Source organism: Monodelphis domestica, chromosome 3 (assembly GCF_027887165.1).
Source record: "Monodelphis domestica isolate mMonDom1 chromosome 3, mMonDom1.pri, whole genome shotgun sequence".
Taxonomy (NCBI): domain Eukaryota; kingdom Metazoa; phylum Chordata; class Mammalia; order Didelphimorphia; family Didelphidae; genus Monodelphis; species Monodelphis domestica.
The window spans coordinates 411238442-411255063 of record NC_077229.1 but is presented as its reverse complement, the minus strand read 5'-3'; positions in this window follow the sequence as shown (position 1 = coordinate 411255063).

Below are 16622 nucleotides of genomic sequence, written 5' to 3'. Positions count from 1 at the left end.
CCTGAAAAACACTAGGCAATCTCTAATACCAGAGATGGTAATCCTCCCAGAGCACTGCATACACCTTCCTCCTCCTACCATCTCTTATTGCTGTATCTTTTCTTCTTATTTTAGTGTCACTTAGCCTTACTCTCAGGGAACTATAAGGACCTGCATTGCCTCTCAGTCTGCCACAATCAGGTGCCCCAAGGAAACTCATGTCCTTTGTAAATATGGAATCTAGAAACCCCAAACTTGTAGCCTAGTAAGATCTGATGAACCCCAAGTTTTAGAACTAACTTGTGTATAAATGGAGATTTTGAACCTTTGACTTCATTCCCCAGAAGTCCTTAGTAATTCCCAAAATTCCCTATAATCTCTCCTATATCTCTCTCTGTGTTGGTGAGATCACGTTATTGGTATTTAACTGTCAGTAACTCCTCCCATGTGCTCTCTTGGGCATGATACAGCAATCAGCAGTGATGGTGTTAAGTGGGAATTTTGAAAATGGCTAACCAGCCATGGGCAGGTGGTTTTTATTTTGTATTCTCTTTATTCCTTGATTTCTAATGATCATTTAATAAACCTCATAAAATATAATATTTTTATTATTGGGATATGAATTTAATTTTTACACTTATAAGTTGGAAATCCCAAAGTTTGTATTTGTTCCCTGTTCCTGTGAGAATCTACCCTGAAGGGAATCTCAGACTAGCAGTTTCAGACTGAATAATGGACCCTAAGGTAAAAGACAATCCACTTAAGGTGGAGGTTAAGCCCAATCCAAGTGACTAAAACTTGAGGTTCATCAAATCTTACTAGTCTACAAGTTTGGGGTTTCTAGATTCCATGTTGACACCTTCCACCTTGTCCGCCCTTCCTTCTCTTGATTATTTCTCCTTAAGGAAGCAAGCTTGCTCTACTTTTTCTCTCCCAACTTTTTTCCTGTGCTGTGTGTATACATTGCACTTTGAGAATACCAAAACTTCCTCAACCTGAATTAAGACAAGGGACACAAGAAGGCAGTCTCTCCTCTTCACCACCCGACTCCCAAAGACACTCTTAGCTCTTATCCATAAGGAAATAACCATGAATGTGGTAAAGAAAGTGAGAAAATACAGTGGATCAAAAAGATATGGTGTCAGATTCCAGTAAAATTTCTTAAATTAAATTCCATAAAGATTTATTTATGGAGCATCTAGGTGGCTTTGTGAATAGAGAACCTGATCTGGAGATGGGAAGTCCTGAGTTCAAATCTAGCCTCATTATCTTCCTAGGCAAGTCACTTAACCCTAAATGCTTAACCCTTGCTACTGCCAATGCCAATACTACATATTAATTCTAAGGCAGAAGGTAAGGACTTAAAAAAAAATTCATTGTCTGCTGTGTACCAGACACTGTGCTAAGTGGCTAGAGATACAAATAAAAAAGACAGTCCCTGCCCTCAATAGGCTGATAATCTAATAGGTGAAGAGAACAGCAAAAAGGCAACTGAAAAGAGGCTGGGGAGGATGTGCAGCATAGGGACATGATGTTCTATGGAGTTAAAACCAAGCAGAACTACTGATGGAAAATGGAGATTTATCTGGAAAGTTCTAGGCTTTAGAAGCTTATTGACCTCTTCACTACTCTTCTGGTCAGGGAAGAGAGGCAACTGAGGAAGCTAAAAAAAAGTATTGAGTATCAAAAACTGAGTCAATTAGCAGGCTGAGAGAGCATGTGAACAGCTTCTCCTAGGTGAGGTATGAGGTTCTAAGGAGTAAAAATGCTACCAGGCAAAAAAAAGAAGGGGGGGTTTCATCATTTTGGAAAGAAGAATATGATATCATCCCTTTCCAATACAGTTTTTGCCTACTTAACTGGATCTCGTTATTTTAAAATTTGAACACTATTATTACCTTAGCAACCAACTTAGCCAGTGATTAATATGACAAGGCTATTCTGGTACAGCTTTCCCCACCTCCCTGCAGCCACTCTCCCCCTCGTTATTTTTATATAGAAATCATCTCTACATAGTAAATTTCTGGAGGGCAGTAACTCTGCTTTCCCTCTATTTGTATCCCCCATGGGGCTGGCACAATGTTATTATGGAGTCAGTAGAGAGATCAAAGGAAGAATACAACTAGGTTGTGGTACCACATTAAAGCAATAGTGTGGCAGACCCACTTGATAGATTTGTAAACAGAGCTCTCAAAAAATAGTTTAGCTAATGAAATTAGAGAATGTTGTCAACATATGGCTGTGTCATTTTAGGTACCACAGTTATTAACTAGAGATCTGTGAAATTTTTAATATATCTCGATAAGGGTATTTCAGTATAATTGGTTTCCTTTATAATGCCATGTAATTTGTGCATTTTATTGTGAAAAGGAGTCCATAGGTTTTACCAGCCTACCAAAGAGGTCTATGACACAAAAAAGACTATACACCACTATAATTTATGATAAAAATAGCCAGACCTCTCCTCTGTTCAGCTCTACGCATGATCTCTTGAAATAGGGATTAGTGGTCTGTATCCGAAAGAGATCAAAAGGGGAGAGAATGACATTTTTTTTATTTTTTCTAGATTATGTCAATACAATTTTTAATATTTATTTTGGGACATTTTATAATCCATGTTCTCTCCTTCTCTCCCATCCTTCCCCCTCCCCAAGAAAGCAGATAAAATGACACAGGTAAATATAGATATATAAACAAATGATATAAATATGATCACATATTCCATGTTTCCATATTGTAAATGTTGTAAAACAAAATACATATTGCTTATACTAGAGAAAAATTCATGGAGGAAGTAAAGTGAAGAATGTTTTATTTCAATATTCATTCAGACTCCATCTGTTGAGAAGACTTATTTGTACAAAAATATTTATTGCATCACTTTTTGTGGCAGCAGATAATTGGAAATTGAGGGGTTGTCCATCAATTAAGGAATGGCTGAACAGGTTCTGATGTATGATTGTAATGTTGTTATTGCACTATAAGAAATGATGAGCAGAATGATTCCAGAAAAATCTGAAAAGACTTATGTGAATTGATGCAAAATGAAGTAAATAGAACCAGAACATTGTACATAATGACAGCAATATTTTTTGATGAATGACTGTGAATGACCTAGCTTGTACCTAGCAATAATGATTCATTCTCAGCAGTGCAAGACATATGCCGCATATGCCCCAACACTGACCAGCACAGAGGAGACCATTGAGCAGTTCTACTCTGACCTGAGTGCCGTCCTGCACTCAGTGCCCACAAATGACAAGCTGATATGTGGAAAGGAAACAAGACTGACAGTTTGTGGGGGAAGGGCCCAACTGGGAGTGGCAGTTGGGTCTTGTGACTAGCACTTCCTTCCTGCCAAGTGGGACTTGCGTCCTGGTATTGGAAGAGAGAGGAGCTTGTTCAGCCCAGTCTGGAGTGGCATGCTCTTCTTGGTTCAGCCCAAAGACACAGGCTTCTAAAGGTTAGAATTGTTCTTGTTTGCTTTCTGCGTACTGCTAAGATTCTGAATTAGAACAACGAGAGTAGACGGGAGTGGGAAAACCCTCCGCCAGCCTCTGGGGCCTGGCCTCAGGTCTGAAGCTGAGAAAAACTACAATCCCAACTAGTTATTAAACGTTATATTTTGAATTCACAGTCAGATAAGTGGACTATCTTTTCTGGTCATAGAGGGAGCTGAACTTCAGTTTCAGTCATTCAAAGATAACCTGTCCTTATTGGACCCCTGCTGTTTCCTCTCAGCAGGGGGCATCTCCCTCCATTGCCTCACCAAACAGTGTTCCCTCTTTCCCCTTAACTCCTCATTACCCCCATACAAACCTCCCATTATTCCCCATTTTTCCAATCCTATTTCGTTTCCCAATAAATATTACAGATACTACTGGGAGATTTCAACGCCCGCGTTGGCCAGGACCATGAAAGATGGAAAGGAGTGCTCGGCAAACACGGCATGGGCAAAATGAACAATAATGGCCTACTGCTACTCAGCAAATGCTCAGAGTTCGAATTCACCATCACGAACACTGTGTTCAGAATGACCAACAAATATAAAACAACGTGGATGCACCCAAGATCAAAACAGTGGCATCCCATTGACTACATCATTGTATGCCAGCAAGACATCCAGGATATACAGATCACCAGAGCCATGAGAGGAGCTGAATGTTGGACAGACCACCGATTGGTTAGAGCGACTCTTCAAATGCGCATTGCGCCTCACCATCCAAAATGCACCCAGACAGTTCGCGCATTTTACAACGTGAGCCGTCTTAGAGATCCGTCTTATTTGCAAACATTCCAGTCCTGCCTGTACAACAAGCTGTCTGCCAAGGGACCACTCACTGGAAGCTCAACTGAGAAATGGAACCAGTTCAGAGACGCAGTGAAGGAAACATCAAAGGCAGTCCTAGGCCCCAAACAACGCAACCACCAGGACTGGTTCAAAGAGAACAACACTGCTGTTGAACACCTATTGAGCAAAAAGAACAAAGCCTTTATGGAGTGACAAACTAACCCAAACTCTGCTCCAAAAAAGGACAGATTCAAGTCTCTCCAAGCCACAGCGCAGTGTGAGATCAGGAAGATACAAGACCGATGGTGGGAAAAAAAGGCAGAAGAAATCCAGCACTTTGCTGATACGAAAAACTACAAACAATTTTTCAGTGCCCTCAAGACTGTCTATGGGCCATTAAAACCCACCACCACTCCCTTGCTATCCTCTGACAGTGACACTCTCATAAAAGATAAAAAAGGCATCAGCACCAGGTGGAAAGAACACTTCAGTCAGCTTCTCAACTGACCCTCTTCAGTCGACCAAAGCTCCCTTGACCAGATCCCCCCAAACCACACCATTGAACAACTTGATGTCCCTCCTTCAATAGAGGAAGTCCAAAAAGCCATTAAACAAATGAGTGCAGGCAAGGCACGCGGTAAAGATGGGATCCCAACCGGGGTGTACAAAGCCTTAAATGGAAAGGCGCTCCAGGCATTCCACATAGTTCTGACCAGCATATGTGAAGGGAAGACATGCCCCCAGAACTCAGAGATGCCTTCATCGTAGCCCTATACAAGAACAAAGGTGCACGAGCAGCCTGTGACAACTACAGAGGCATCTCACTACTCTCCACTGCTGGAAAGATCCTCGCCTGTGTTATACTCAACAGACTCCTGTCATCTGTTTCAGAGTAGAACCTGCCTAAATCACAATGTGGCTTCCACCAGATCGCAGCACCATCGACATGGTCTTCACGGTGAGGCAAATGCAGGAAGTATGCCTTGAGCAGAACCTGAGTCTCTACATTGTCTTCATAGACCTGACACAGTGAACAGGGCCGCATTGTGGGTGATCCTCAGCAAGCTCGGTTGCCCAGCAAAATTCGTCAAACTGATCCAGCTCTTTCATGTCGACATGACAGGGGAAGTTCTATCTGGTGGAGAGACTTCTGATCGCTTCAACATCTCCAATGGCGTGAAACAAGGCTGTGTCCTCGCTCCGGTACTATTCAACCTATTTTTCACCCAAATATTACGACATGCTACGATGGATCTAGACCTGGGCGTCTACATCAAATACTGACTGGATGGCTCACTATTCGACCTTCGCCGCCATTGTGAATTTAAAAGTCTCCATCTTGGTCTAGCACCCAAAAATTGTGCACACCCACACTACACGGGCATGTGCTAGTCAATGACAAATCAGAAATAACTAACTGCCCACCTGGGCTGTCCTAAGCCAAGATAGAGCCAACCATTGGCATTTGTGAGACACAGGAAGTGAGGTAGGGAACAGCCTCTGGGATTCGCTCACTTCCTGTGGAGAGAGCTAGATGGGAGTTGGTGTTAGGAGCTTGGACAGGGAGGACGCCCGCAGACAGCTTTCCTTCAGATAACTCACGTGAGTTAAGGACTGATTCTTTCCACCTGGGCCCTTTGGGCCTAAAACTCCCCCTGCCTTGGTCAGAGGTTGAGTAGCCCCTTTCCCTTTTCTCTTCTCTCCTTCTCTCCCTCTCCTTTCCCTACTCCCAGTGTGATTAAACCTCCATAAACTCCATTCTGACTTGAGTGTTTCATTTTAGGAATTTCATAAGTAAATTCCTTGGCGGCCATTGTTCAATATTACATAAATCCTGTAGCCACATTTTTAACAATTACAGTGCTCATAACCTCTCCCAGAAGCCTAAAATTTCTACCATTACACCTGACTGCAAAAACAAAGACAACAGAGAGACTCATCCTGGAAGCTCTCTTCACAGATGACTGTGCTCTCATGGCCCACCAAGAAAATCATCTCCAAACCATTGTGGACAGGTTCTCCACCGCAACAAAACTGTTTGGCCTGACTATCAGTCTCAGCAAAACAGAGGTGCTGCTCCAACCTGCACCAGGGAGGCCAACTAACCAGCCGTGCATTACAATCGATGGCACGCAGCTTTCTAATGTCAACACTTTCAAGTACCTGGGCAGCACCATCGCCAACGACGGGTCCCTAGATCACAAGATTAATGCCAGGATCCAAAAGGCCAGCCAGGCACTTGGGCGGCAGCGCTCCAAAGTCCTCCAACACAGCGGTGTAAGCACTGTGACGAAGCTCAAAGTGTACAACACAGCGGTCCTCAGCTCGCTCCTGTACGGTTGTGAGACATGGACACTGTACTGGAAGCACATGAAGCAGCTGGAGCAATTCCACCAACGCTCTCTCCGGTCAATCATGAGGATCCGATGGCAGGACCGAATCACCAACCAGGAAGTCCTCGACAGAGCCAACTCCACCAGCCTCGAAGTCCTGGTCCTCAGAACCCAGCTACGATGGTCTGGACACGTCATCCGCATGGACCCACAGCGAATACCAAGACAGGTATTCTATGGTGAACTGTCAGCTGGACTCAGGAAACAAGGCCGACCAAAGAGAAGATTCAAGGATCAGCTAAAGTCCAACTTGAAGTGGGCTGGCATGACACCAAAGCAACTAGAACTCGCTGCCTCTGTCAGAAGCAGCTGGAGAACCCACATTCACCATGCCGCCGCCACCTTTGAAGATGAGCGACGTCAACGTCTTGCTGCTGCGAGTGAACGCCGACACCAGGCAACAACCGCCCCTCCCGTAACAACTGGCGTCCCATGCCCCATGTGCCACAGACTGTGCGCCTCAGCCTTTGGATTCCAAAGCCACATGAGGGTACACCATAGATGAAACTGCACAATGACAATAGTCTTTCTCGGTCACTGAGAGACTACCACTACAGTGCAAGACAATCAACCCCAGAGCCTCATGATAACAAAATGCCTTCTGTCCTCAGAGAAAGAATTGGTGGAATCTGAATGGAGACTGAAATACACAATATTTCATTTTCTTTCTTCCTTTTCTTTCATTTGAGATCACTTCTATAAATTAACTAATATTGAAAAAAATGCTTGATTGCACATGAAAAATCTATATCAGATTGCTTACTTCTGTTGAAGGGTGGGAAGGAGTTAAGGCTGGAGGGTGGAAAAGGAAGAGAAAATTTAGAACTCAAATTTTTAAAAAGAATGTTAAAATTATTTTTACAAGTAATGGGGAAAATAAAATTAATATTTATATATAACTATATAAAAAAAGAAAGAGATTGGCTTGCTTTCCCACTCATTCTTATTTTTTTTTGTTTTATACATCAAAGATGATTGTTTTATTAAAATAGCAAAAAAAATACACTTTAAAAAATACAAATGTAGAATAGTTACTTAAAGAATTAATTTTATATCTTTGGTTCAATGACTTTCCCTGTAACTGTTTTGGAGTTAATAAGCTAGGATGTAGAATTTGCACCAAGAAAATAACCTTGGAAGTAATTCACTGGAGGAGTTCTTGAAGTAAACATGTAAGTCATAGTAAGAAATCAGCATGGACTTGTAGCCAAAGAGTAGGTGAAAATTTAGATCTACAGGGTTTGGGTTTGCCAATGAGAATAAACCAAAAAGTAGCAGCAGGTTCAAAGATTGTTACTCTAATAACCTTCAATTGCTTAAGTATATGAAGACTCCCTCTTAATGACAGTCAGGATCTGTTGTCTATTTCTTGACCACCATCATTTCTTTAATTGCTTTGAGGGAAATTACAGGGCTGTGCAAAATTATTATAAATGAAACTTTAAAATGGAACTATGAACGAGGCCAGGATTTCAACATCGAATGAAGTAGCTAAGAAAAGAGAGCTAAGAGTTTCTTTCTTTTAAGTCATATAAAAAAAGGAAGAAAAGAATTGAAAACAATAACAGTTAAATATTAATGAGAAACATACAGAATTGTTTCTTTAAATAAGTGTTTATTTCTTTCAATTTTGCTCATGAGTATCCTTTTAAAGAATAGTGTTCTTTAATGTTGCTATGCTAACCATTTTAATAAAGCAACTCTATTTGCTATATTAAAAAAGGAAAAGATAATGAGAATGAGTGGGAAAGTGTGGCAATCTCTCTTTCAATTATTATACCTATGGCTGAAGCCAGGCTATTTGGGTCACAATAACAATAATAGATAATACTTTATAACAGTTTCTATTTCTCACTTTATTTGAATGTGAAAATAATGCTGTGATGTAGACATACAGTTCTACAAATACTGTTATCCCCATTTTATGGATAACAGAACTGCATCTCATAGAAGTTAAATGATTTGTCAATCTGTCAGATTTGGGAAGTGGACTAAAGACTTCCTGATTTTGTGAACTATGAATTGCACCATGCATGGTACTGCTACCTAAAGTCAATATGACCTTTTGACAATTGATTCTGAAATTTCAGGAGTTAAACTCACCATTTTTGAACCAACCTACCTAAATGTAAGAATGCTGCTAGAGGAGCTAGGCAGGAGAAATTCTTCATCATAAGCTAAGCCTGTTGTTCCATCTTGCTAGCTTTCAGTTTCAATTCTAGAAGTATATAGATTCCTAAATTCATTGGCAATGTCCCACTTTGACCAACTCTTATAAATGAGTTACAAGCCCCCCAGGATCAGTTAAAACCCATTATTTTGTCACATGAAAATAATTATTATTCTCTCCCATCTTCTCAGATGAAATAGAATGTATGCTCACTTAGCATTTCTATTGAGCAACACTTTTATACCATTTGCCAGCTTAAGAAACTCTCTCAGAGAGAGAGGGAGGAAGGAAGGAAGGAAGGAAGGAAGGAAGGAAGGAAGGAAGGAAGGAAGGAAGGAAGGAAGGAAGGAAGGAAGGAAGGAAGGAAGGAAGGAAGGAAGGAAGGAAGGAAAAAGACAAATATTTCTGAAGCCTAGAGAGAAATGTGAAGGGAGGGTTTTAAAGTAAGCAAAATATCCACTATGCAATCTACTTCAGAAATGGAAAAGGGAGCATTTAGTAAAACTCATCTGTCTAAATTCTACTCTAAACTGAATTAGTACCACAGACATAATTTGCAGTGGAATCTTCTTCACTATACTGACTCAGAACTCACCATAGCTGCTCCAAACTTCCAATCTGTTCTCCATGATTTTATACTAAAGTCCTTTGCTTTATCCACTTCTTCCTACCTCCTGGTTTCTCTGCTTGTTCAGTTTCCATATCTACTACTTATAAATTTCTCCGCCAGTATCAGTGTCAGCTGAGAGGGAACTGTCCCCTATCCAAAAGCCCCACATAACTCAGATTGCTGAATTTTCCAAGCTTTTTAGTAGGGTTCCAAAAGATGGGTTACATTGTTTCCCAGGGCTAAAATATTTTCTAGATCCTTGCAAAATCAGTTGTGGTACTTGACATCTACAAATACTTAGGCCAAAAAGTAGAGTAAACATTAGATTTTAGCTATAATTATTCTTAAAATTAATATTATTCTTCCCACACCACAAGAATAATAGCATTTATTAATAAGGCATATGATCTATTACAAATGATGGGTCTTATCATATGTAGCTTTGTGCCAAAAAATCAGAAACAGGAATTTGCAGAACCTTTTAACAAAGTTGTATCTCTCTTCTGGTTAGCCAGACAGTATATCATTTGGGTCTCCCCTGACAGTCTCAATTGGTGGATATTATGATTATGATTAATTGGTATCTTGGCTTCTTTTATATTACTCCTTATAAATTCTACATTGTAGTCAAAATATATTGTTAGTTATTTCCTTATGCTATCCTGTGGTTTCCCACCTCTGTACATTTTACAAGCATCCCCCTCATTTGTTAAAAATTGCTTTTTAAATCAAGGCTAAACATAGATGCTACCTTCCTCTTTGAAGTCTTTCTTGATCCCTTCAGTTTAAAGATGAATTTTCCTGTTCGTATTTTTTATAAAATACTTTCTCTTCATACTTCCTTTGCCACTATCACAACTGCCCTTCTTTACTGCCTCTCTATGTAAATTTCATATCCCTAAAGACTCTGATCATAGGAGTACCATTTTGTTGAACTTCCTTGTATCGTTTACACATTGCATACAGTAGGTGCTTAATAAATGTTGATTTTATTGAGTCATTAAATTTTAAAAGGGAAAGATTTGGAATCAAAAGGCTCAAAACCTCTTTAATCATAACACATGAACTTTAGTCCATAGTGCCCTAAGAGTGGTTGGCTGTGTTCTAGGTAAGGCTGTTATGGAATTATAGTTTCTCTTTCCTAATTACCTTCTCTTCCAGGGCACAGAGGAGAAACAGCTAAAAAAAGTTGTGACCTCTTCATTCCCACAGACCCCCTGAGAGCTAGAATAGTGCTACATCTATCTTAGTTGACAAAACAAGTACTTAGGAGCCAAAGGTCACAGATTTGGTCCCTATGAGAGTCAGTTAGCTCCACTCTATCCTACCTAGCTTGAATGTCTCTTCTATTTTAAGCAAATTTGTTAAAGGTGAATTGTCTACCACAATGTGGATGGAGCTGAGTATAAAACTGAGTATAAAACTGAAAAACAAGTACATAGAAGATGAATTAATAATGTTTTGATATTTTACATTATTATATTTTTTCAAAGGAAAGCATAATAATACTGGTTAGAATGAAAACTGTTCTCCCCAAATCCCCCCAGGTAAAGCTCCATGGACAAACTGATACCGTATTTTAATCTTTTACCTGAAAATCTACCCTTACTTTCTTACTCATAAAGGAAGCAAGCATTATATTGTAAATTTATTGTCTGGTCTCTTATCAATAAATTTCTTCAGTCTCTCCAACTGTTCTCTCTCTGTCCAAAAATGACTAAAGTCTCTATGGGATTTTTTTTTTCACAGCTAAACCCTAAAGTTTGAAAGAAAAAATTGATTGAAAGAAAAAATGGACCTAACAGGTTAACCGTCACCTAACAATGAAAACTGTGAAAGTGAAAAAGGTTTAGTACAGATACTTGCTGTGGAATCCCATGTTGGCTCTGTTTCACAGTGAGAGAATGTGCCTGACTAACTTCTAAAAGCTTATTTGTTGTTATACTTTATTATCTGATCTCTCGCATGAGATGAAAGCCACACAGAGCAGACATTCAAGGTGATACCTGCCCCCCAGATATATAATATCTGAAGCAACGTAAACCATTTAACATGCAATTCCTATAATACCACTCACACCTATTGCAGGAAGCCAGGTACAAGTATCAAGGCAGATCATAAAGATGCTAAAATAAAGATCACAGGAACTGACAGAGACACTGCAGGAAGTAGACAAGGAGTGGGGGTAAGGAACAATTCTAAGAAAAGCCATAAGGAATTTATGTATTGAATATTCATGAAGACCAGCAAGGTCCTATACTGGTCAAATAAATAAGAAAAAGCACTTTATACTTTATAGTGAGCTGATCCTCTAGAACTTGATAGTAATATCCATGAATTAGGAAGAAAACTTCCACTGATTCCAATAGATCCCTCTCTATTCCATACTTATCTACATCCTGCACTACACTTACCCATATCCTGCCATAAATTTGGCCAGGGGGTCTACCTATTGCACTGAAGGCCTTCTCTACTCTGTCTTGGTATTGCAAGAACACTAAAAGAGCACCCAGGATCTCTCTCTGTCATGGCTCCATGTGATCAGGCTATCTTCTTGGACTACAATGTTTTTTTTTTCTTTCTTACTGAATTTTTTATTGTTGTTCTTTGAAGTTCTTCTTTGGTTATATGTTATAATCTTCTCAGACTCATCATGTGTCTCTCCATTTCTGTCAGTCTGATAATAATTTTCATTTCTTCAGATAATGTGGTATTCTATGTTTTACAGTAATATAACACCAAAAAAGTTGGACTATTTTAAAAATGAAGGACTTCTTCTGATAAAGGCTTTCTCAAATATATACTCAAAAATATACTTTATCAAATATATAGGGAATTAAACCAATTTATAAAAATAAGAGTCATTCCTCAACTGATTAATTGTCAAATGACAGACCGTTTTGAAAAGAAATCAAAGCTATCAATAGTCACATAAAATATTCCCTAAGTCACGGTTGAAATTAAAATTAAAATAACTTTTAAGTGCCACATCATATCTATTAGATTGGCTTATATGACAGAAAAGGGAAAAGGTAAATGCCGGAGAGGATGTGGAAAAATAGGGACTCTAATGCACTGTTAGTGGACCTGTGAACTAATCTAACTGCCCTGGAGAAAAATTTGAAACTATACCAAAGGGCTATAAAACTAAATATCTCCTTTGACCCAGTAATATTGCTACTATATTTGTATCTCAAAGAAATCAAAGAAAAAAGAAAGAACCCATATGTACAAAAATGTTTATAGCAGTTCTTTATGTAGTGATAAAGAATTAGAAATTAAAGAGAGGCTCATCTATTAAAGGGAGGCTAATCACTGAACAATTTGTGGTATACGATTGAAATAGAATATTATTATGCTATAAGATATGATGATTTCAGAAAAACTTTGGGATATTTATTTACATTGATGAAAAGTGAAGTGAGCAGAGCCCAGAGAACTATATACACAGTAACAGCAATATAGTAAAGATAATCAATCAACCATGAAAGACTTAGCTATTCTGAACAAGACAATTCCAAAGGACTCAGAATAAAATATGCTCTCTACCTCCAAAGAGAAAACTGCTGAAATATGAGTGCAGGTTGAAGCATTTTTCCACTTTATTTTTCTTGCTTTTTTTGTAACATGGCTGATATGAAAATAAGTTTTGCATGACTTCACATGTGTAATGGGTTGATATCATATTGTTTGCTTTTTCAATGGGTAAGAATGTCCTGGAGGAAAGAAGAGAATTTGGAACTCAAAATTTATAAATTAATGTTAAAAAAAAAGAAAAGAAATTAAAAGGACAGAGAGGCTTTCTAAAAAAAAAAGATAGAACTTCATTTTTAGGATAAGTTTGGGGGTACTTAAAGGAATCTTTCAATTTTAAAAAGGTAGTTCAGCTCCTTTTCTCCTCCTTCTGTTCAATTCTGGGTCAAATTCACATTGAGAATAGAGGACAATATAAAGTTGAACTGGTTAACTATACACTCAATGAGAAGGGTAAAAAGTGAGGTTAAAGTTAGGGCAAGATTCTTTGAGAGTACTTAGGGGATGAGGAAATAAGAGGGGCTGGTAAAAATAAAGAATAGGTTTAGAGAAATGGAAAGTGGAGGTCAAGATGGATTTCCCAGTAAGATAAGAGAAGCCTGGGGTCACTAAAGAAACTTTGAAGTTTTTCAAAAGTTATCCAGCCTGTTTAATTCTGAGCATAACTCCTCCTGTTTAATTCTGAGCATAACTCAGCATCAATTTGTACCATTTTCCACCATTATACATATTTATGAATAAGTCCTATAGGTTATATACCCAAATACATAAAATTATAGTCATTTTATCTACTTGGTTTTTCCTGTGTGGTTTCCCTGGCCAAACTCTTTTGTTGGTCATAGATATCTATAATCTTTAGGGGCTTGATATCATCACTACGATGTAAAACATATACAGGAGCATTTGGATGAAATCACCCATAGTAATGATGAAATTCCTCCAACTTGGATGCTTTGTCAGGACGATAGTAGACACTGTCTTTAGGCAGAAATCTCCCTTTTTTATGTGCCTAATTTTTTAAATTGGCACTATTGAACAAGGATAATTCTGTCATGATTTCCTTCAACGAATCTTAAATTATTTTGATGTATAGATAGTAGACATATAATTGGAAAAGACTATTTAAAGTGGTATTTGTTCTGCCTGAATCACATCCTTTTTGCCAACTAATAATTGATAAGAAGCATAGAATCTTATATTCTCTATATCTTTCACTCAATTATATGATTGTAAAAGTAGCATTCATTATAGGATAAGGTTTGAGAATCCCTATTATTACTCAAGTCAAAAATCATCTTAATGAATGTGGAGATAAATTCCATAAACATTTTGTATAGGCTCAGTGGATTGAGAACCAGACCTAGTAATGGGTTCAAATTTAGCCTCAGACACATTCTAGTTGTGTCATCCTAGGCAAGTCACTTAAGTCTCAATGCCTCTCCTTATTGTTCTTCTGTCTTGGAACCATATACAGTATTGATTATTAGATGGAAAATAAGGATTTTTAAAAATTAAGTAAATTAAAACATTTTATGGATGAAAAATGGGTATATTAGTTAGTAGTTGTTAACTTTCAAGAACATTTTTCAGTATAAAGGTATAAGATTTTTTTTCCATGCCTGTGGCAACTTCTCTTCTTTCAAATATCTTTGGTATTTGAAACTCTTCATTGCTTTCATAAATTTGTAGATTTGAGGTGAAACATTTGGTCCTGTCTGGTTTTCTTTTTCTTCTTATCCCCTGCTTTCATTTGCTTATTGATCAAGGAAGATTTGGCAATCAATGAGAAGAGCCTCATTCCACATAGCTCCTATGAGAATTTTTTCAGGCATAGACCCTGGAATGGTTTTTGGAAGATACAGACACACAATCAGAAATTTAACAGCAGGTTTTTTTAATTGATTTTTAAAATCCAAGCTGAGGCATTTTGGGGAAGATCATGTAACTAAAATCTTCACTAGAAGAAAATAGGTAAAAAGAATAAATATAATCTCATTCTAGGAAATTCATCTGTCTTTTGCTGGCCGCCTGGCTGAATATGATGATTCATGGCCCTATGCAACAGACTTAAAGAGTCTATTCTTATTAAAGGAGCAGGTTTCTAGCTAATATACCACAATAGATATCAGCACAGAGAAGTCTATAATCCTGAAGAGACTTAATGGTCTTACTTAGGTTAAAGAGCCAAGCTCTACAGGTATCAGCAGAGAATAATCTGGTGACCAATGCCAGTCAAAGCTCTACTAAGAATCCTCACCAAATATGACTACAATTCAAAAATATCCCTTTGTATTGTCAAGTAATTAATTATCTCTAAATCAGCCAATATGATAACCTGTCTGGAGGATTGGGTAGCAGAAGACTTTGAAATCAGCATCTCAGTTACCAATTAAAACTGAGTCCCAGTCAGGGAAGAATGGACTGACTGAAAGAGTGATAGTCTTTTCCTGCTGGTAAGAGATTTATTGATCCTAAGGACAGCTGAAGAGAAGAAGACATTTGCCTGACAGGGAGCAGCAAAGGCACCATGCTCAGGAAGGTACAGACCAAGAGAAGAATAACATATTACATCGCCACACAACATGGAAAGCTTCACTGTATCAGGTGTGAATTTGCCCTACACCGGTGTGTCTTGTTCTCATGTTTTCCATGCATGTCCACTCTTTCTGCTATTTACATATATATGGGAAAGTGAGTTCAAGGTTTGTGGTTTGAGTTCAGAGAGGAACATGAGATTTATTTATATTATTAGGTTATTTCATTAAATGACTTTCCTTTGAATTAAATGTGTTCTCTAGTTTATGAGTAAATATAGGGATTTGTGAGCTATAGCTTAAAGTCACAAAGTACATAGAACTAAAGATAGTTGTGATGATGGAGATTCACAGGTGAGACAGGATTTAGGTGTTGGATCTAAAAATATTACTCATTCCAATATATACATTGGACAAACCAGTCCTAGAAATAATACAACTAGAAACTGGAGGAAGGAAGGAAAGGAGGGAGGGAGGGAGTAGTGGGAGGATGGGTGTCTGAGAATTTGCTGCCACGTGGATGTTGTTCCACTAGTGAAACCAGGAAACCAAGACTGTAATTACCAGAGCATTCTGGAAGAATTTAATAAGAAAAAAAAAGCAACTCTGTAATTTTGCTGACAGTCAGTCTGTAAGTTCCTGAAAGATTTAGTAAGAAAAAAGAGAAGCAACCTGAATTTTTCATACAGGGAAAAGAAGATAATTTTGCCCTATTATTGTTTTTTTGTTGTCTTCTGTTTGAAGAGAAATAACTATTTCCTGTTGAGGTTATTTGCATGAGCAATGACTAAAAAGGAATCTCCTCCTCCTGTGGTTAGGGAAAATTCAAACGTTGGGAAAAAATGGGAGCTAAGAAAGATGATGATTATTGTCAGACATACAAGTAACTGACTGAATTTTATTTTTGTTGTCATTCAGATCACCTTTGGAGTTGCACAGCTGTGACTCTGAGGAACTAAATAAAGGCTAATATCTACAAAAGGAATAATTAGCACACATTAAATGGGTGTGCCAATAAAACAAAGTGAAACATAGTGAAAGGAATACTGAATTATGGGTTAGAAAACCTGGGTTCAAGTTATGACTATCTTTCCATAAGAGTTCAGGCAAG